At 36.7% G+C, this 22,223-nt stretch overlaps 1 long non-coding RNA gene across 2 annotated transcripts; it reads right to left on the reverse strand.

The window, feature by feature from the left end:
• Positions 1-326: 326 nt before the first annotated feature.
• On the reverse strand, positions 327-20,411 carry LOC103106692 (uncharacterized). 2 transcript variants are annotated; one of them, XR_008915020.1, is made up of 6 exons: positions 19,795-20,411; positions 17,672-17,797; positions 17,225-17,317; positions 2,423-2,470; positions 1,977-2,090; positions 327-1,505 (listed from the first exon to the last, which is right to left on the reverse strand). It is a non-coding gene; the product is annotated as an uncharacterized LOC103106692 (long non-coding RNA). The 2 variants fall into 2 exon arrangements; XR_457474.2 differs by lacking the exons at positions 327-1,505; positions 1,977-2,090; positions 2,423-2,470 and adding an exon at positions 15,772-16,154 and having other exon boundaries at positions 19,795-20,407.
• Positions 20,412-22,223: the final 1,812 nt, after the last annotated feature.

Here is a 22,223-nt window from a genome sequence, read left to right on the forward strand (position 1 = left end):
CTGGATTGTGACAGTATCAGGGGGTATTCAAGTAGTCTTGGAGAAGGATATTGAAACTATATTTCATTTCTTCCCAGATAAAATTGAACTGCTTCTGACTAGTTTCAATCATAGTGTAACTGCCTGCAGTTACAAATTAATATTTTTCTGGGTGGGTGGACATCTGAGAAGGAGATTAGAAACTAAAGGATAATGGGTAAAGGGGAGAGAGAGAGAGAGAGAGAGAGAGAGAGAGAAAGAGAGAGAGAGAGAGAGAGAGAGAGAGAGAGAGAGAAAGCACGACAAAGAAATAAAGACTCAGAGAAAAAGAATTGAAAATTGTGGGCTCCAGCAGCTCTTCAGGTGATGGTCATGAGAGAGAGTGAGCTGCACATGGTCCCAATCTTTTATTGTAGGTAACTAATGAATGTAACATGGCATAGGATTTAACATTGGTTCAATTGACAATCACGTAATCATAGAGGAGGAGGTTAATCAAACATGTGACTTGGTAAGGAATGTGGTCTAACAAGGAGGTAACTAGTACCCTGTGCCAGCTAATGTCCTGCCCAGGAATTCTTTTGACCTTTGGAATAAAGATATGGAAATACAATGATCAATAAGTCACATGACCATGTGTCTGGTATATGAGCACTTAGGTTACAATATCAATACATTAATAATACTTTCAACATGAGAATATACATGGGATGCTACACATAGGAATAGAGAAAAAGATATTAGTGAGGCCAACTCCTTCAGACCACTTACTTAGGTATGAAGGGTTATTATATATATATATATGGGTCTGAGTTATTTAGTCTGCTTCATTAGGCATGTAAAGAATGATCTTATCAATTGGTGTAAAAACTGTAACAGTTACTAATTTAGGGGAGACTTAGAAAGAAATTTGTTTCTCTCTGCAAGGAGTATTATATTTTTATGAGGTTTATTAAAGGTTAAGGATTAAAGAAAATACAGAATAAGAAAGCACATGTCTAGGCCAGAGAGGCCCAGACAAGATAACCTCATATCATGAAAGAGACATGTCTGCTCCAAAATGGAAGTCCAAAAGAGCCAGAGCCTCTTCACAACCAGGTATAAATACCCCATCTTGCTCCTGGCCCAGGTGAGAATTCAGTGAGATTAGAGGGCATTCTGTGGAAGTGGAGCAAGGATTTCTGGGGATTGAAGTCCTGGATTCGAGTCTATTTTTACATACCTCCGTTTAATCCTCTGGGGAGAAGGACTTCCCCAAAGGATCATAAAAACATAATCAATTTTACAGATTACAATAATTTGAGGATAAGAGAAAAAAAACCCAATAACTGCTGGACACATTGACAAAAAGCCAGTTAGGGGGCAGTCCCCTTTGGTATAAGAGTATACATACAAATAAATGTTCAATCAACCACACCCAAAGTTCATTTTTGTGCAGCTTGTGGTCTGGAGGCTTCTTCATGGTGTCTTCTCCAACAGTTCAGTTTCTGGATTCAGAGAGGTATCATCTTTCTTTACCTAAAATTCTTCTCAAAAGGAATTTTAAACATTGCAATTTAAATAATGATATTTTTTACATTCCCCCGTTAAGAGGGTGATTGAAAAATACAGGATCACTTAGGGATGCATGGCTGAGGTATGGGGTATATGAATCTATTGGTAAGAGAAATTAAAAAGATATCAGAAAAATCCAAATAAAAAAAGAAAATACTAGATGAAAATATAGACTATCAAAGTCTTATGTGTAAACATTCCAAGTAAAGGAAAAAGAAATCTATAACAGGTCCTTGAATCAGGGCCCACCAAAATGATCTAAGCAATGATGCATTTACCCAGTCAGTAGCCAGGACTACAGAAAGGTACCACACTATGAAAGGCAGAAAAGGGGACCAGATTATATGAGCCAAGGTTTCGGGCATACTTGTCTGTGAGTATTTTCAGAGTGATTGTGGACACAAGGAAAGCCTATGTCGTAACAACATGTTAAACACACTAACCTCGAGTCCTCACACTAGGTTCAAGACTTTTGTATTGGCCTAGAAGTGCATCAATCCATCCTGATTTGGGTTTTCTTTGGCCCTGTGCAATGGCTCTTTTGTGTATATCTTGTCCTGGAATCAGACAGAATCATTAAGCAAAGTCCCATAATTTTTTTTAAACAATTAGTGGCATCATTTTTATAGTCTCTAGCCTTTTGGGCTTGCATTAGCAAATGTATCTTAAACTTATATTTCTGCAAAATCAAAAGGTTAAAGAAAATCTTAATGCTGGTGATATGTGCTTGAAATATAAAAAGGAGAGAAAAAATTTAAAAAAACTGAAAAAGTATATTGCACATGCAAGAAAAATATAATAAAAGAGTTTTTAAAAATTCAAGAATGTAGCTTATAATCATTGACACACTGTGTCAGCTAAGAAAATAAAGATTAAAAGGCTTTCTCACCAAAAATGAGATCCATTTCCTCTTCATGTCTGGCCATGATCACTGTAACTTAGAAGGCAAATGAATTGAACAAGGTAACATTTTTCATTTTTAAAGAACAGTATTACAAATATGTAGTTATCAATATCCCCAAAATTCTCATAGCCCAATTAATTACAATAGCAAACAAACACACTTTCATATTTCATATAAGTTGCTGTATGGCATTTTTAAAACCTATGAATTGATGGATATTTTTCACAAGTTTTTACAAACGTAGCAATCTTTCAACCTTGGTATTTAAACATATTTTTTTAAACAAGGTAAAACTTATCTTGGGTTAAGAACATAATCAAGACATCTATATATCATTCTGGTGGAAGTTAAGTAGTGAGCTGAAGAGTATAAAGGGATGCTCCTTTTTTGGAGGCTTTTTAGGGGTACAAATGCCCTAAGATTAACTGCCCAACTTCCATTCACATGTGGGAAGGTTGAGGTTATAGAATGTATTTCACTTCATCTATGGGCCTTACCTCGTGGTAGGGGCAGGCAAAAATAACCAGAGATTATTTTTAAAAATTACAAAAATCATATTTTAAAAACCCTTAAAATCAGTTGAGATATTTAGCATATTAAATTTTCCAAAGGTTGTTATAGCAATTGTAACCAGTTCTGATGAAGTCCATCTATCCTCTATGTGACAATTTACAAAGGCAAAATAGAAAGGCTGTTTTTTCTTCTATGGGCTTAATTACAATGATATTTGTTTGCTGTAGTTATAGGGGAAAAACAACAGAATATAACAGTAGTTAAAACTCAGTACATTAAAGTGATTCAGTGTAACAGAATAATATTGAATCCAGTAATATACGAACTTAAAACCACAAAGTTATATCTTAAACAAAACAACCAGGAAAATGCAATAGAAATACAGAGATTTTTATAACCATTGGAGTCTGAAATGCCTTAAAAATATAGCCTCCAGTCTCTTTGAAGTTCCTTGGGTTCTTATCCATTTAAATGTCTATTGTCAGAAGGCAGAGTGGTAAGGGCTAAGCAATGGGGGTTAAGGGACCCATCCAGGGCCCCACAGCTAAGAACTATCTGAGGCCAGATTTTAACCCAGGACTGCATGTCTTTAGGCCTGGCTCTCAGTTTGCTGAGCCACCCAATTGCTACTTCAAAGTTAAAGTTGAATCTTTTTCCCTGACACGCAGTTGAAGTCAATAAAATTACCAGAACAGTCAAAAGGTATCCTTTTAAATAGCCCATTGCTTTTAAGTTCCTCTTTGGAAAGGTCTGTTTCTTCTCCTCTCCCTTTTCTCCCTCTCCTCCTATGATCCGCCCACATGGTCAATACCCCCGTTTGTTACCAGCTAGTAGAAATGAGTCCTGAGTGATCTGCTCCCAAGAATCTGGGTGATGAGCCAGCTGGGGTTGTGCTTGTGGGTGTGGGGCACAGAAATAGGCAGGCAGTGGCCAGTGGATGGTTGCAGGTAGGAACACAGGCAGGCAGGGCCGAGAGATCGGGCACCACGTGAGAGGCCAGGAGCAGGAGCCAGAGCCGGAGCGGGCCACTGGGGTGGGCAGGGCCAGGACCAGGTGAGAACAGAGAGAGGTCAGGATGGGGGGCTGCAGGCAGGAATGCACACAGGCAGGGAGAAGTGGCAGAGCTGGTGGGAGGGAAGGGCTCAAGAAGTCTGAAGCAGATGGCTGCCAGCAGGAGCTGATCAAGATGTTTTTCTAAAAAAGAATCTTGGAGAAACGTGGCTAAAAAAAAAATTCTAGGCTAAAAATTTTGAGAAGTTCTCATTCAATCTAGTGGTCGCCAAAACTGTAACAGTTAAAAATTTAGGGGAGACTTAGGCAAGATAGAAATTTGTTTCTCTCTGCAAGGAGTATTATATTTTTATGAGGTTTATTAAAGGTTAAGGATTAAAGAAAATACAGAATAAGAAAGCACATGTCTGGGCCAGAGAGGCCAGACAAGATAACCTCATATCATGAAAGAGACATGTCTGCTCCAAAATGGAAGTCCAAAAGAGCCAGAGCCTCTTCACAACCAGGTATAAATACCCCATCTCGCTCCTGGCCCAGGTGAGAATTCAGTGAGATTAGAGGGCATTCTGTGGAAGTGGAGCAAGGATTTCTGGGGACTGAGGTCCTGGATTCAAGTCTATTTTTACATAACTTTGTAAGCTGCTAGGTACCATCTACCATACTTACTGGGCACATGGAATTGTGGTAAGGAGAGTTGATATAGCAAAATGTGTTAGTATCGTTCATTTTCATCAGTAAAGAGGAAATAGCTTTCACCTCTCACAAGAATTATTATTATTTGTTTTTAACTATACAGAAGGCTCCGGTAATTCCAAAAGTTTCCATCTGACTGCCATTTGACTGCCTGCCACAATAACTAGTATACAGTTTGCAAAAGGGCTCATAAAGTTATGAATTTCTAGGAAGTCATTATATCTTTTTTTGTGATCTAAAATCCAAAACTCTCTTTGGAACTTGGAGTGCAGAGATAAACTCTTTGAGGATCTCCTGGTAATGCTAACTTGACTGTTTATGTCCAGAATATTAGACATCTCTTTTAGAAATTTTACTCTTTCCTTATAGATTACCCATTGGTGACTCAGTTACAATGGGAATTCATCTTTGTGGAGTTAGGTATGCACATTTATCTCACTTTGCAATAGTATATCATTTGTGAGCTCCTTAAACTGATAGAAATCTGCTAGAGGGAAAGGGCTTCAAATTGGCTCCATTAGATTACATACTTAGCAATCATTGTTCCCGTGATTCGGGTTATTTTTAAAAATTATTCCTATAGCTTTCCAAGTTCCTCTGATTACTTTTTTTTTTTTATGGTTTTTGTACTTAAGCCATTAGGAAGCCATTAAGTCTCCAGGTTGGTTTTAATACTTTTTAAAGGAAAAACTAGCCTAGCACACATGGGATAAGGCCTAGCCCATCCTATGTTGTGAGACCTTAAGAAAACCCTAGTTGACATTGCTTGTCCTAAAGGTCTCCATTTTGTCTGAAAGTATGAATGAACTCTCATTATTTCAGGCCATTTGTGGCTTCAGTACTTTGGAACAGGAGGCTCCAGAAAGGCTGGGAAGGTAGAAGTAGGAAAGTGAGAAATAAAAGGTTGTGGATTAGCCTCCTATGTAAAGATAATTTTAGGGTTGTGACTTAAATCTAGATTTAATTGGTCACCAAGGGAAATTTCAAATAAAATACCCAAGTCAGTCTGGAAATTTATGGTAATTTATTTAATATAAAGGGAAGGAATTTAAGGAGAAGGAGGGAAGAGGATATAGGATTTCTCCTGCCTGACCTGTGCCAAGGGGCAGTTTAAAATCCCCACCTCTAGGTCTCTGAAGAAGATTAGAGGCTTCTAAGAGGATAAAGTTGGAAAGTAAAGGAGGAAAACTCAGCCAGAAACTCACCACTGAACCAGACAATAGCTTGTAGCCATGCTAAGATGCCAAAAGGCCCAACACACTTCTATCAGCCAACTCTCTGCTGCCAAAAAGGCGCTGGAGAGAGGAAGTGACCCAAAATATAGATCTTTCACCCTTGTGATCTTTTACTTAACACTAGGGAGAAGATGACATTGTCATGAAATGCACATTAAATTTGCAGAGGAACTGATTTTCTATCTATCTTCAAAAAATTGTTTTCAAGGATGGTTGGCATGGTAGTAACAACAATGAAACATACCATTTTAAAAAGATACTATTCCAATAAATCTCTCATGATTAAAAGATGAAGTTGGCTTCAATGGATAATTATTAATTACCCTGAATGAGTTGCAGTTCAGTCTCCTCCTCTAAATTTCCACGTCTGTCAATCACATCAAAGGCTTTTCTCCAGGACTGCCCAAACTTTTAGTTCTCATCTTCTTTTGATTAGATTATATCTTTAGAGTTACTTAACACTTCTTTGCTAAGTTCACCTTTTGAGAGTTACTTAACCTTTTCTGTGATTAATTCAACCTTTATAGTTACTTAACACCTTTTTGTATTAAGATCTTAAAATAGACTTAGCTTAAAGTTCTAGCTTCACTATAAGGTAAAAGTTAAGTATCTTCATTGTTCAATGAGGAGATTACAACTTATCTTCCCCTAAAGTATGGTCTAAGTAGACTGGAGTGATTTAAAGTTCCCAAGACATTCCTGATTTTGTTAAACTAAGTATCTTCATTGTTACAATGTGGAAAAGCTAAATCCAATCTTCACACCTAATTCTGACATCCATAGGGATAGTTCTTTTGTTTCAGAAAATCCTTGGTTAGCTCCTTTCTTCCCTTCTATAGGATCTAAGGAATGTTCACTTGCTTTCCCTTCCATCTGTAAAAGTTTAAATTTAGGTTTTATACTAAATATGATAATTGAGGTAGCAGTCCACACCTATCTATGGTCAAGGGAAATAGTTAAAATGTAAAGATTGTCTTAGGAGAGCGCATGCTCAGTCCTGCGCATGGCAAGTGAAGCCTTTGACCCTTGATCCCAGCGTCTGTCAGGTTTAGGGGAGAACTCAGGTTCCTTTGTGCTCACCTGGCTGAGACAAACCGTGCCCCTACAGTGTCGTAATTTACAAGTAATCCAATAGCAATCCACTATGTATTCATCCATATGTATTGTGCACATTTGCATCTCAATAATAATAAATAGGAGTGTCCACAGAAAGCCACTCTCTTACTGCATCACCTCTCACCTGTCTCTGTCTTTCCTGGAGCTTAGCCTCTGGCCAAGCTCATCTTTAACTTCCTCTCTCTATCTCTCCTTCTCTTTCTAAAGACCTTTCCTTATTATCATCCTGACCTCAAGCTGGAGTGGTCTGTGTTTAGAGTATTTACTCTAAAGGACCGGGTTTTCCTCTCAGCTAATCTCCATACTCTTGTAACCACATGCTGTTAATTTTTAGCTACTTAACTGTCTCATGTCCTCGTGAGGGTTATGTAGCTGGGCTTGTTCTGTGGAGCTCAATTGTTAAATATTACGTGTGTGTCTGCCTGCTTCTTATCCATCTCCTTGGCTTCAGTCCTTCCCCAAGGTCAACCTTCTATCTTTCCTTTCGTGGGAGGGCTGCGGGTCAGCCCCCCACTATAATTATAAAGTAATATTGTGTTTGATGAATTTAAAATATTATAGCTTAAGTCAAAATGACTTTTAGCAGCTTTATTTACAAAGAGGTGGAAAGAGTGAAAGTGAAAAAATGTAGCTAAAGAGACAGATTTTAGCAAGCCTACCAGGCCTTCTCTGGTGAAGTGAGGCTCAGCCCTGAAGGGGTCCCTTGTCCCTACATGGATTTCTGATAATCCTCAGCCAAAAGTCCTAGTGGTGTTTTCAGCCAGAGCTCCCCCAATGCAGACTCCTCCAAGCTAAGGCAGGAATCTTAGCAATTCACCCAGCAAGCCAATGCAGGATCCAGGGAAAAGGTCTCCTCCAAGCCAAGGCAGAGATCTCTGGAACCAATCTCTCCAAATGCCAGGAAGGGAATGAATGTTAGACCCTGTTGGTCTCTTTTTATACTCCCTTTTTTTCATGTCACTTCCTGTCTCTTCTCCTTCTCCACAGAAACCAATAGCAGTCTTTAAATTTCCATAGCATTGCCCAAGGTGTGTGTGTGGGGGGAGGGGGGGCAGTAGCCTTTGGAGGTATGAGCTTACTCTAGTAAGTTACTCCTGAATTCTCTTACTTAATGGTAAGTAGTGGTACTTTAAGATCTTGATTTGATTAACTAAAAATAGATAAGGGGAGAGTTAATCCTATTTTCACACACTTTTCAACATGTTGATCCCTACCAAGGTTTTTCTCTTTCCTTGACCTACTACAGAACAGAAAACCTTGTCTGCATTTCTAACTTCCATTCCCTTAGGTACATCAGAGGTTAAATAGGATTTTATTGACTGGCATAGCAATCTAATCACCATGGATGATAACATTATAAGTAGGAAAAAGGTTCTTCAAGTTCCAAATAATGGATTTATGAAAAAAAATTCTGGAATATAACCCCTTCATAACTTGAGGACTTCTTGTACTCTGAAAGATTTCATGAAAAATAGTTTTAGCTTTCTACTCAGTGCCTTGCGCAGAGCAGAGTCATAGCTTGGGTTAATGGTTAGAGCTGGAAGAACCTTAGCTATTGTCCAATTCAGTCATCTCATTTAGGAATGCAGGCAATGTGAAATCCAGAAATCAAAAATGGCTTACTAATTTAGAACTATGCTCAAAGGGATATAAAACAATGTATACCCCTTGAGCTACTAATACCACTACTGATTCTGTATCCCAAAGAAATTTTTTTTAATGGGGGGAAAGACTTACTTGTACAAACATTTATAGCTGCTTTTTTTTTTTGTGGTGGCAAAGAATTAGAAATTAAGGGGTTGTCCATCAACTAGGGAATGACTAAATAAATTATGATCTATAATGGTGATAGAATACTATTATCCTGTAAGAAATAATGAACAAGATGAGTTCAGAAAGAGCTGGAAAGACCTACATGAACTGATGCAAAGTGAAATAAGCAGAGTCAGGAGAACATTGTACCCAGGAACAGTAATACTGTGGAATAATCAACTGTGAAAGCCTTAGCTACTCTCAATATAATGATCCAGGACAATTCTGAGGGACTTATAACAAAGACTACTATCCACCTCCAGAGAAAGAATTGTTGAGGAAGGAATGCAGATGAAAGCATAGTTTTTCATTTAAGTTTATTTGGGTTTTTATTTTGGGGTTTTGGTTTTACATGAGTATTCTCTTACAAAAATGAATAATATGGAAATATGTTTTGCATGATAATATATGTATAACCTAGATCAAATTAATTGCTTACCATCTCTGGGAAGGGAGAGAGAAGGGAGAGGAGAGAAACAATTTAGATCATATTACTTCAGAAAGCTTATGTGGAAAGTTATTACATTTATTTGAGAAAATAAAATATTTTTACAAAAAAAAATGGCTTACCTAAGGTCACATACTGAGGCAGGGGGCCTGGCAAGACTAACAATCAGTCTCAGATTTATAATTTATAATTTTAAAGTTGTCCTTGGTATTAATTTCAACTAGATTTCATCTATATTAAAGTGTTAGAGATTAAGTACAAAGCGTGACTTGCTCCAGGAGATATGAATTCTTTCACTTCCAAAGTTTGGAATTTAAAAGTTGAACCTTGACCATTTATTTATATTGCCTATTGCCTGGGATTATACTCTGAAGCAATGTATTCCAACAAAATTCCACCATAAACTATTGAATTTATTGAAATATTCTTTTCATCTGTACAAACCATTGTTTTATCAATTAGCTGGGTTCACACAAACTGAGTTTAATTTTGAAGCTTCTAAATAATTACCCCCATATTAGTGTACTATTTGTGGAACCATTGAGGAAAGAAATTCAGAACTATACTAAAAAGAAAAAGTAACTAAATGTACTTACTTTTTGATTCCGAGATCTCATTGCTAAGCATATGTTCCAAGAAAGTCAAAGACAGAAAGAAATATATCCCATACACCAGAATATCCACAGTAACATGTTTAGTGGTAGCAAAGGTGACAAAATTAATGCCTACCAATTGAAAAATTGAAAAACAAATTGTAGTATGTGAATGTAATAGATTATTGCCAGATAAAAAAAGTAACACTTCTTTTAGTCAACTTCCCTAAGTCTTGCTCTTATTAAATGACTAGGTCCCCAGAAGGCAGCTGATTACTATTTCCCTTTGAATTATAGGAATGATCTTGAGGGGCTGGAGTTTTAAGCATTGTAGTGTCTGAGCCGCAACTCATGTGTTCTCTATTATCAATCAGAATCAGTTGAATTCCATTAGTTTTTTAGGAAAGGGATTTGTTGATAGATAAAGCAAGAACAATAGTCATAAAAAAATCTGCCTTAACCAAAGTATTTACTCTCCTGTTGTATGTACAAGGAGTCCTTGAGTTGGGAGGACATGTTTTTATAACTACAGTTCTTGCTATAATTTATTAGGAAATTCATTTTTTAAATATTAATAGCTTTTCACTGATTGATAATAGAGAACACTGGGAAAGGGAGCTCAAATTTAAAATATAGTGGAGTTAGGTAATTAATAGGGAACATATATGGTAAATTCAATTCAACAATTCAATAAACATTTATTAAGTGCCTACTATATGCCAATCACTACTAAGCTCTAGTACCTCAACTGTCTTTACACATCCATCTGTTGATGTTTCTTCTATAATCTATAATATAATCTATAATCTTCTATAATATACCACTGTCACTCAAGCATTCACTCTTACTACCTCTGATGTATGTCTTGAACTCACATGGCCATGTAGGCACACTTCTCTTAAAATGCTTATTCATTTAAAATCAAGATAGGATATTAAAAGAAACAGAGACTCTCTGTGCTCACAAAAACATAAAGCCTAGTAGGCAATAAAAAATATGGCCTCCAAATCGAGTAAATGAATCCAGCCATCCAAGAATACTGCAAAACAAAGGAAAATGATACAAAACTAAAGAGACAGAGGATCTTATGGAATTTAAGGAGAATATAGAAATACAACATAATGTTTCTAAGTATTTTAAAATAGAAATGGGAATTTTAAGATCCTAATTTATGTTCTCCACATTAAAGATAATGAGCAGAATAGTACATGGAGAGCCAAATCAAAAATTAATTGGAAACTAAATAATTCTCCAAATTATTTAGTGATTCTCCAAAATCGGTTAGAGAACAAATCATAGAAACAACTAATAATTTCATTGAAGAAAATGATGATGATGAGACATAATTTCAAAAATCTATGGGACGCAGCCAAAGCAGTACTCAGGGGAAATGTTATATCCTTGAGTTCATATATTAACAAATTAGGGAGGGCAGAGGTCAATGAATTGGTCATGCAAATCAAAAAACTTGAAAGTGGACAAATTAAAAATCCCCAGAAGAAAACTAAATTAGAGATCCTAAAAAATTAAGGGAGGAAATTAATAAAATTTAAAGTGAAAGAACTAATAAATAAGACTAGAAGCTGGTATTTTGAAAACAAACAAACAAAATAGACAAAGTACTGGTCAATCTAATAAAAAAAAAGGAAAGAAGAAAACCAAATTAACAGTATCATAGATGAAAAAGGAATACCTCACCTCCAATGAAGAGGAAATTAAGGCAATCATTAAAAACTATTATGCCGGGGGCAGCTGGATTGAGAGCTAAGCCTAGAGACAGGAGGTCCTACATTCAAATCTGGCCTCAGACATTTCCCAGTTGTGTGACCCTGGGCATGTCACTTGACCCCCATTGCCTAGCCCTTACCACTCTTCTGCCTTGAAGCCAATACACAGTATTGACTCCAAGATGGAAGGTAAGGGTTTAAAAAAAAAACAATTATGCCCAATTATATGGCAATAAATATGCCAATCTAAGTAATATAGATGAATATTTGCAAAAATATAAATTACTGTGACCGTGAAAATGTGGGTTCAATGACTGTGAATTGCCAAAACTGTAAAAATAATTTTAGTGTCTTAATTTTATATAAAAAATAAGTGGTTGCCATGGGAAAAATTCCCAAATATGGCTGCATCCCATAGATTTTGAAAGGATGTCTCATCATCGTCATTTTCTTCAATGAAATTATTAGTTGTTTCTATGATTTGTTCTCTAACTAACCGATTTTGGAGAATCACTAAAATAATTTGGAGGATTATTTAGTTTCCAATTAATTTTTGATTGATTGAAATACCCAAGTCAGCTAGGTTTTATGGAGATTTTAATTAATACTAATGAAGAAATTAAGGGAACGGAGAGAGACAGAGTAAGAGGAAACAGTAGGAAAAGGGTAGGGCCTAGGCCAAATGGCCTAGGCCTTTCTCTTTAAGAGAGAAAACTAAGTCAGTCTTTTATCTACTCACCACAAGATTTTGTCCCAAGCAAATCTAGTGTTTCAGAGAGACCCTCCAATTTAGCTTCCAAACTCAACTAAGTTCAGAGCCTCAGCTACTCCAACTAGTCTGAGCTCCACCTCGCTCTAAGTTGAGAGAGCTAGCTCCTTTAAAGAGAAATATCTCTTATGTCACCTCCCCTAAATTTTCAGATCTACAAATCACAGTGGACATTTTCCACAGGACTGAATATTCTTAATTCACATTTTCTTTTGTTAATCACCTTCCCTGAGTAGACTAAAACTTCACCTCTTGCTAAGCTTGCCCTTTGTAAGTTGCTTGACCTTTTAGTGATTAATTTAACCTTTATAGGTACTTAGAACCCTTTTGTATTATATCTAAAAATAGACCTAGCTTAAGGTTTTGGCCTCACTATAATTATGAATTAGGGACTTTTTCATTGTTCAGTAAGGAGTTTTACAACTTTATCTTCCCCTAAAGTATGCCTAAGTATGGGTGGAATAATGTTAAAATTCCCAATACATTCCTGATCAAGTACCTTCATTGTTTAAATGGGGAATAGCCTTAACCAAATGTTCCAAGGTAGAGTCTGAGCAGTTTTAAGATTCACATTGCCTAGATTAACAGAAGAAGAAATAGAATTCTTAAATACTCCCATATCAGAAAAAGAAATTGAACAAGCCATCAATGAACTCCCTAAGAAAAAAACTCAGGGCCTGATGGATTCACAATTGAATTCTATCAAACATTCGAAGAACAGTAATCCCAATACTATACAAACTATTTGGCATAATAAGCAAAGAAGGAGTTCTACCAAATTCCTTTGATGACACAAATATGCTACTGATTCCAAAGCCAGGCAGGTCAAAAATGGAGAAAGAAAACTATAGACCAATCTCCTTATGAACATAGAGACAAAAATCTTAAAATAGGATAGTAGCAAAAAGACTCTAGCAAGTCATCACATGGCTTATTCACTATGATCAGGTGGGATTTATACCAGGAATGCAAGGATGGTTCAATATTAGGAAAACCATCCACATAATTGACCATATCAACAAGCAAACAAACAAAAATCATATGATTATCTCAATAGATGCAGAAAAAGCTTTTGACAAAATACAACACTCATTCCTATTAAAAGCACTAGAAAGTATGGAAATAGAAGGGTCTTTCCTAAAAATAATAAACAATATTTATCTAAAACCATCAGCCAACATCATCTGCAATGGGGATAAACTAGATGCATTCCCAATAAGATCAGGAGTGAAACAAGGATGCCCATTATCACTGCTATTATTAACATTGTACTAGAAACACTAGCAGTAGCAATTAGAGAAGAAAAAGAAATTGAAGGTATTAAAACTGGCGATGAAGAGACCAAGCTATCACTCTTTGCAGATGACATGATGGTCTACTTAAAGAATCCTAGTGAATCAACTAAAAAGCTAGTAGAAATAATCAACAACTTTAGCAAAGTTGTAGGATACAAAATAAACCCACATAAGTCATCAGCATTTCTATATATATCCAACACATCTCAGTAGCAAGAATTAGAAAGAGAAATTCCATTTAAAATCACCCTAGGCAATATAAAATACTTAAGAATCTAACTGCCGAGACAAACACAGGAACTATATGAACACAACTACAAAACACTTTCCACACAATTAAAATTAGCTCTAAACAATTGGAAAAACATTAACTGCTCATGGGTAGGATGAGCTAACATAATAAAAATGACCATCCTATCCAAACTTATTTACTTTTTTAGTCCCATACCCATCAAACTACCAAAAAACTTTTTTACTGAATTAGAAAAAAACATAACAAAGTTTATCTGGAAGAACAAAAGATCAAGGATATCCAGGGAAATAATGAAAAAAACATGCAAAGGAAGGTGGCCTTGCAGTACCAGATCTCAAACTATACTATAAAGCAATGGTGATCAAAACAATATGGTACTGGCTAAGACAGAAAGGAGGATCAGTTGAATAGATTTGGGGTAAGTGACCTCAGCAAGACAGTCTATGACAAGCAGGATCCCAGCTTTTGGGACAAAAATCCACTATTTGATAAAAATTGCTGGGAAAATTGGAAGACAGTGTGGGAGAGATTAGGTTTGGATCAACACCTTACACCTTACACCAAGATAAACTCAGAATGGGTGAAAGACTTGAACATAAAGAAGGAAACTATAAGTAAATTATGTGAACACAGAATAGTATGTCAGACCTTTGGGAAAGGAAAGGTTTTAAAACCAAGCAAGACTTAGAAAAAGTCATGAAATGCAAAATCAATAATTTTGATTACATCAAATTAAAAAGGTTTTGTACAAACAAAACCAATGTAACCAAAAGTAGAAGGGAAGCAAGAAATTGGGAAACCATAACAAAAACCTCTGACAAAGGTCTAATTACTCAAATTTACAAAGAGCTAAATCAATTGTACAAAAAATCAAGCCATTCTCCAATTGATAAATGGGCAAGGGACACGAATCGGTAATTTTCAGTTAAAGAAATCAAAACAATTAATAAGCACATGAAAAAGTGTTCTAAATCTCTTATAATCAGAGAGATGCAAATAAAAACAACATTGAGGTATCACCTCACACCTAGCAGATTGGCTAACATGACAGCAACTGAAAGTAATGAATGCTGGAGAGGATGTGGCAACATCGGGACATTAATTCATTGCTGGTAGAATTGTGAATTGATCCAACCATTCTGGAGGGCAATTTGGAACTATGCCCAAAGGGCGCTAAAAGACTGTCTGCCCCTTGATCCAGCCATAGCACTGCTGGGTTTGTACCCCAAAGAGATAATAAGGAAAAAGACATGTACAATAATATTCATAGCTGTGCTCTTTGTGGTGGTCAAAAATTTGGAACATGAGGGGATGCCCTTCAATTGGGGAATGGCTGAACAAATTGTGGTATATGTTGGTGATGGAATACTATTGTGATCAAAGGAATAATAAATTGGAGGGATTCCATGGAAACTGGAACAACCTCCAAGAATTGATACAGTGAAAGGAGTAGAACTAGGAGAACATTGTACACAGAAACTGGTACAATCGAATGTAATGGACTTCTCCATTAGTGGCAATGCAGTGATCCTGAACAACCCAGAGGGACCTATGAGAAAGAACACTATCCACATTCACAGGAAAAACTGTGGGAGTAGAAACACATGGGAGGGAGGACTAGAATATGATTTTTGTATTCAAGAAATAATGTTTGAAATTGACCAAATAAAATTTTTTTAAATTAGCAGAATAGAAAAACTGGAATCTGCTATGACAAGTCTCATCAAAGAAACAAAGGAGAAAAATAGTAAACTGGAATGAAAATACACAGCCATGAAGGACAATTTAGAAGAAAAGCAAAAACTAAGAACATTAAGAGAAAATATGCTCACTGTGATAGTAAAACCTATGAATCTTAAGGACAGGATGCATAGAGATAGCCTCAGGATCAGAGGTGTCTTAGAAAAATATGGCAAGACAATAATCCTTAACTGCATAATGAAGGATATTATAGAACTCCAAGAACTTCTGAACACAGAAAATGAAATTCTAATTGAAAGAATTCACAGATTGCTTCCAGAAAAAACCAAGGCTGCATACTCCAAGGCACATAATAGTTTAATTTAACAATTCATATAGCCATTATTTGAAGCCAGTTTCCAATACAGAGCAAAGGAAATATTAATAATGCATTTTGCACCCTCTAGAAAAGGAGGAGGAAATTTTGAAGAGCAGTTGGAGGTCAGGATGCAGTCCAAGGTGACCAACACTGAAAATCTGAGCTTAATATTAAATTTGCATTGAAATGTAATCTGGAAAAAATAAAAATTTAAAAAAAGGTTAAAGAAATGGAAGGAACACAATACTATGTTTATAGCAGAAGAAAAAAAGATCATAACTTGAAAACACTTTAGAGACAGAAGAAAATATAAAGCTAACTTTTATAACTTTGAATGTGAATAAATTAAGCAACCTAATAAAACAAAACAACAGATTGAATAAGAAAACAAAATCCTGCAATATTTCTTATAAGAAACACATTTAAAAAGCAAAGGCTTGTGCAAAATAATATGGAGAAGAGAAAAAATTTACTATATATCAAATGAATTTTAAAAAGTAGGAGTTGCCATCATGCTGTCCAAGATATATAAATATATATGCATGTGTGTATATGTGTATTCCATGGGAAATGTAGACATGTAGTAAAATATAAATATATGTAAATAATATACATATATATAGGATATGTATAAATTGTTCTTAAAAGAAGAAACACAAAGTTTTCACAACCACTTAAAAAATACTCCAAATCAGTAATGATCAGAGAAATGTAAATCAAAACAATTCTGAGGTTTCACTTAATACTCAGCAAATTTTCATCAATGACAAAAAATGGCAATAGTCAATGTTGTAGGAAAATAGGTACACTAATACATTGTTAGTGGAACTGCGAAATGGTGCAATAATTTTGGGAAGGAATTTGGAATGAAATGGCTAAAATGTTCATACCCTTTGAACCAGAGACTTTATTTTTGGGCTTATGTCTCAAGGAAGCCATCTATAAGAAAAAAAAGTCCCCAAATATTCCAAAATATTTATAACTATACTTTTGATGATAGCTAAGAATTAGAAACAAAGTTAATGTAGGGAATGACTAAACAAATTGTGGGACAGGAAGGTATTGGAATACTACTATGCTGAAAAATTATGCGTGGGGAATATAGAGAAGCATTGAAAGATCTATATGAACTGATGAAGAATGAAATAAGCAGAGCCAAGAAAACAATATATACAGCAATTAAAACAATGTAAACAGAATGATGACAGAAAAAAAATATAACAAAATTCAAATGAAAACTATGAAAAGACACTTCCAACCTACCCCTTAGTGGAGGTGGGAGGATCACAGGTGTTATATGCTGCACATTTTTTGGACTTTTTCAATGTATCAGTATACTGATTTTTTTCCTTCTCTCTTAAAAACAAAAGAAAACAATAAACCATTATTTGTCACAAGGGATGGCTGGGGTGAAGGGAAAGATAAATGGGATACTATGGTGATATAAGAAATAGAATTCATCAATTAAAATATTATTTAAAGAAAAGTACAATGTCCCCATCCCCCAATTCCTCCCAAAATGTTCAAAATCCTAGTTAAGAAATTAAAAACAAGGGCATCCCAAGTCAGCATAAGAAGACAGAGAAGTCTCATGCAATGGAGATATGATCTGGACTGGAGTATTTCATGTGGAACCTTTCAGTGAAGGGAGAAGTTTTATAGCAGAGCAAGAAAAGGTTCCAGATCTAACACAGAGGTGCTTGAACTTACATACAGTGCTGGAAAGGTTGTCAGCTGCCAACTCTTTTGCTCCCTTCCCAGTTCTGGGTCACAGATCCAAGGTAGTATGAAGAGTATTTACAGGTAGCAGTTGAGGGTGAAGAGCAGGTTCAGGTCCTAGGTTGTTAATGGAGCAAGAAGAAAGTTCATAAGCAAGAAGCAACAGTGTGGCTCTGCCCCAAGAATGATAAGGTCTCAGTTTCAGCTTCTAGTACAGCAAGATAATCAGGGCAGGATACTCCGACTGAGAAGACTGCATTTTTGTCACTGTGAATAAGTGGAATTTTCTAACTGGTTTCTTGTGATTGAATCCAGCATCAGTCTACTTAAACTCCAAAGTTAGGCCTGTTGCTCAGAACCACACCTAGGTCAGGAACTTGCAAAGCTTAGCCCGAGGGAGTAGAAATCAGATTTTGTTCTGGATCTGATCACTTTGGGAATACTAAAAGTTTGCAGGTCCCCAGATTGAGTTGTCTCTGAGATCCTAGAACAGCATAACACTCAAAAATACTCTAAGAAAGCAATGGGATGGGGGATAGAAAACATAAAAAGAAGATGAGAAGAGAGAGGAGGGTACCTAGTATGCATGATGAAATCCTACAACCTCCCTCCTCCACCATTGTACAATAACTGTGTTAAAGAGAGATAATGAGAATCTAACAGTGAAAGAGATTTAAACTATAGTTTTGCCACTACTAGCTGGCTGAGGGTTTATTTATTAAAGAGATAATTTCTTATTTTGGCAATTTCACAGAGCAGAGAGAGTATATTCATGTGGGTGGAGAACGTTTTGTTGGATTAAGGTGGGCCAGTAATCATAGTAGTGTGCAGCCACAATCCTTTTCCATATATATAGCTGTGTTTAAAAGGAAACTGAAGTTTCAGAAGGGAAGACGGGAAAAAAAGTAGTTTTGGAGAAAGTCAAGCTCCATGGACAATAAAGTGATTGACCATTCTGCTTTTTTGCTTGCCAGCCAATGTAATATAATACTTCTTATTATATCACTCTTACTATCCTCTAACCTTTTTCATTCCAACAAAAACCTTCTCTTGAACTAATTAATATAGTTAAGGAAAATAAATCAAGACACTGGCCATATCTGAAAATGAGTGTTTCATACTACACCTTTAGTGCATGGCCTCTCTGCTAAGAGGCATGAGGGATCATCAGTAGTCTTCTGAAGTCATAATTGCAAATTTATTTTTCCCCTGCCTAATTCATCAAGTTTTTGTGATAAAATGGTTGTAAAACATTTTATAAATTATAAAACACTAATAAATATAGGCCCAAGTGTCTGGTGAAGTGCCTGACACATAAGAGGAACTTTAACAATGCTTGGTAAATGAATAAAACACTGTTGTTTTCATTAGAGCATAGGTGATGGTCTGCCTAGATTTTTGACAAGACAGCCAGACTAAAAGAATTAATGTGGTTAAGAGTGAAGTTAGCAGTGGAAGATGAAAAAAAAGCATGATTTTACTGCACTTAATATTTTCTTTGGTGTTGTTTTGGTCTGATATGGGCCAGCTGCTTTAAATAAATTAAGTAATCTGAGGGAAAAGGGGAGAAGCTAGAGTCATTTGTTTGTTTGTTTTTCCAATGAGAGAAAACATCATGCCCACATTTCTGAGCACCTGAATAGAACTCAAATTTCAAAGGAAGGAGTTACACACTGTTTGCTACAGAGAAATTTGTGGAGCTAAAAAAAACCCCCAAACATATTAATTCAAAATTCCTTGGGCAACTAAAAAAAAATTGGGCCATTCAGATTTATTAGTCAAAAAAACCCTACTTCATTCTAAGGACTTAAACAAAAATTCAAAATATTTAATGTTTGAAGATGGAGGCTTAGCAAGCAGCAAAAGTTCAGACCTTGTGGAAGACCCTTCCTTACCGATACAGACGGCGCCTAGGGCGCCGAAACCCAACCTGAACAACAGGACAGAAGCAGGGAACCCTCCTTCTGGACGCAAATCAAAAGGTAAGCCCCCCAAAAGCTGGAATCCGAGAATACTCAGGGCTAAGGGGAAGGCAGAGGATAGATCCCAGGACCCCTCCCCCACAACCCAGAGCGCTGAGCCCGCAGCCAAAGGTGCTGGCTTAGAGGGTCTACCTTGTGAGCAGCGGGGCGCCGTGCTCAGAGAATCCAGCTTGGACAGCAGGGAGGAAGCCAGGGAGAGAGGGGGCCTCGGCTGGGTCCCTCCATCGGGCTCCAGCCTCACTTTTGCCTCGGGGCATAAGCAGATCAATCCAGCCAATTCAATCAGAACTCCTCAGAGTTTAGGGAGGAGGGCAAAGGCACTTGTGGATAGTGGAGAAACAGCTAGGGAGAACTGGAGAGAGCCTGGGCGGCCCAGCCTTCCAGGTGTTTTCAGAGCCTCAGTTTCATACCGCATACAGCCCAACCCACTTGAATTCAATCCAAGCAAAAGCCTCCAGAGGACAGGGAAGCTAACATTCCTCCCCTAGAGACTGTACCAAGAGATCTGACAAAGCTCCAAGAGGGGAGACTGACAGCCCCAAAACCAAAACAAAATGAGAGGAGCAAGAGCACAGCCAAATACAGGGAGTAAAGAAGGGGTAAACTCGAGCAAACAACAGAAAAAGAAGGAAATTACAATAGACAGCTTCTGCACAGGTAATGAGCAAAGAGTGAATAAAACAGAGGGGGAGGGAACAGCAAAGGAAAAATCAGAAATCCCAGCGAATTGGATACAGGCTTTGGAAGAACTCAAAATACAATTCAAAACACAATTAAGAGAGGCTGAAGACAATTGGGAAAAGAACTTAAAAACTAAGATAAGTCATCTAGAAACAGAAAATAGTGTCTTGAAAGCCAAAATCAACCAGCTGGAAAATGAGGCAAAGGAGATGAAAGATGACCTCCAAAGAAAATCCGACCAAAAGGAAAAGGACGACCAAAAAACTAAGGATGAAATCCAGTCTTTAAGAACCAGAATACAACAAAATATTTAATGTTTGTTATAGTTAGAACAGTTTTTGTCAAACTTAGGACAAAGATTTGAATTTTAATGCATATTTTAAAATACCTTTTAAAGTCAAAGCTTACAGTAAATTTATACCTATTTTATAGAACTGGGTATCTTTTAATTAAAAATTCATTATAGAGATTTATAAATACATACATAAGGTATAGGTGTACAGGCTCTGGAAATCATTATCCCAATTCTCACCAGTAGTAGAAGTTGGGTTCCCAGATGGTGGCTACTTCTCTGACCCCAGAGTTCCAGGGGGGTAATTCTAGGAGGTTGTGGATGTATTTCTCTAGCAGTATTGCTTTTGAACCTTTTTCATGGGAATTCCCCCCAATTATCATACCCAGTTTCCCAATATCATTTAACCAGCAATCACTATCCCAATAATAATTGCCCATTTGATCTCTCCTAGGTATAATTAACCAACTGACCAATTGAATTGGTTGCTATAAAGCACGCTTCCATATCCAATCCCCGAACAAGTTCACTTCTGAGTGTGGCGTAGTCAGTGAATGAATGTTTTTTTTTTTCAGACATCATCAAATCTGATCTGTCTGGTTGATCCATTGTTGGGTTGGGTCAAGCAGATTACACATTAAGGTTGGGCTCTTGACTGGTCTTCATTGCTACAGCTACCAGCAGGCAAACTAATATAGCCTCCTGTTGCTGGGTCTCTCCTCCACATGATAACTTGGGCAGGAAAACAGGGCTGGTATAGCAGCTCCTACTATTGATGCTGACATCAATTCTCCACCCAGGAATGTCATATCTTCCTCCTCACCTGAAATCCAACAAGGAAAGAGTCTTTTTACACTCTGTTCTGTCTCAGCATTCAAGGAGTCTTTCATCACTAAACAATGAGATGAGCAGAAAAAGAGAATACCTACAATGCTCTGAATTGGAGAAAAAGCCTCTCCAATATGCATGCCCAGAAGCAGGCTCACCAGGTCTGAGCATGGGTTATTAGACAAAGCATATTGTGCATTCTTCTCTAAGAACTGAGCCTTCACCCTGTGATATTAACATAAAGGATAGAATGCTGGACTTGGGAGTCAGAAAGACTTGGGTTTGGTGGAAGGTGTTCTTACTCCCTAAAAATAACGATTGATGTAAAGCGTAAGGAAATTGGGAATCAAAAATCTTGGGTTATAATTCTGGTTTCACCACAAACTATACATGCATGGATTATTAGACCTAGAAGGACCTAGAAGATAAACCCATTAAAGAAACTGAACTTACCAACATCATAAGGTTAGCCAATAGTTGTATGAAGTATAGGAAGGAAGTCATTTCACTTTTATAGACCTCAATAACTTCTTCAGAATAACAGGGATAATAATAGTTCTATCATTACTTTTTTGTTGTGGGGTTCAAATACGATAATGTATGTGAAAGAGCTTTGAAAAAGAGTAGCACAATACAAAAGTAAAGTGATAGTCAGGAAATTCTATTCCTAACTTTAGTATTGTATCTACAAGAAACTACATTTATACCTGAGGCAACTTGGGAAAGTGGACAGAGTATGGATTTAAAGACTTGGATTCAA

Source organism: Monodelphis domestica, chromosome 1 (assembly GCF_027887165.1).
Source record: "Monodelphis domestica isolate mMonDom1 chromosome 1, mMonDom1.pri, whole genome shotgun sequence".
In the NCBI taxonomy this organism is placed as follows: domain Eukaryota; kingdom Metazoa; phylum Chordata; class Mammalia; order Didelphimorphia; family Didelphidae; genus Monodelphis; species Monodelphis domestica.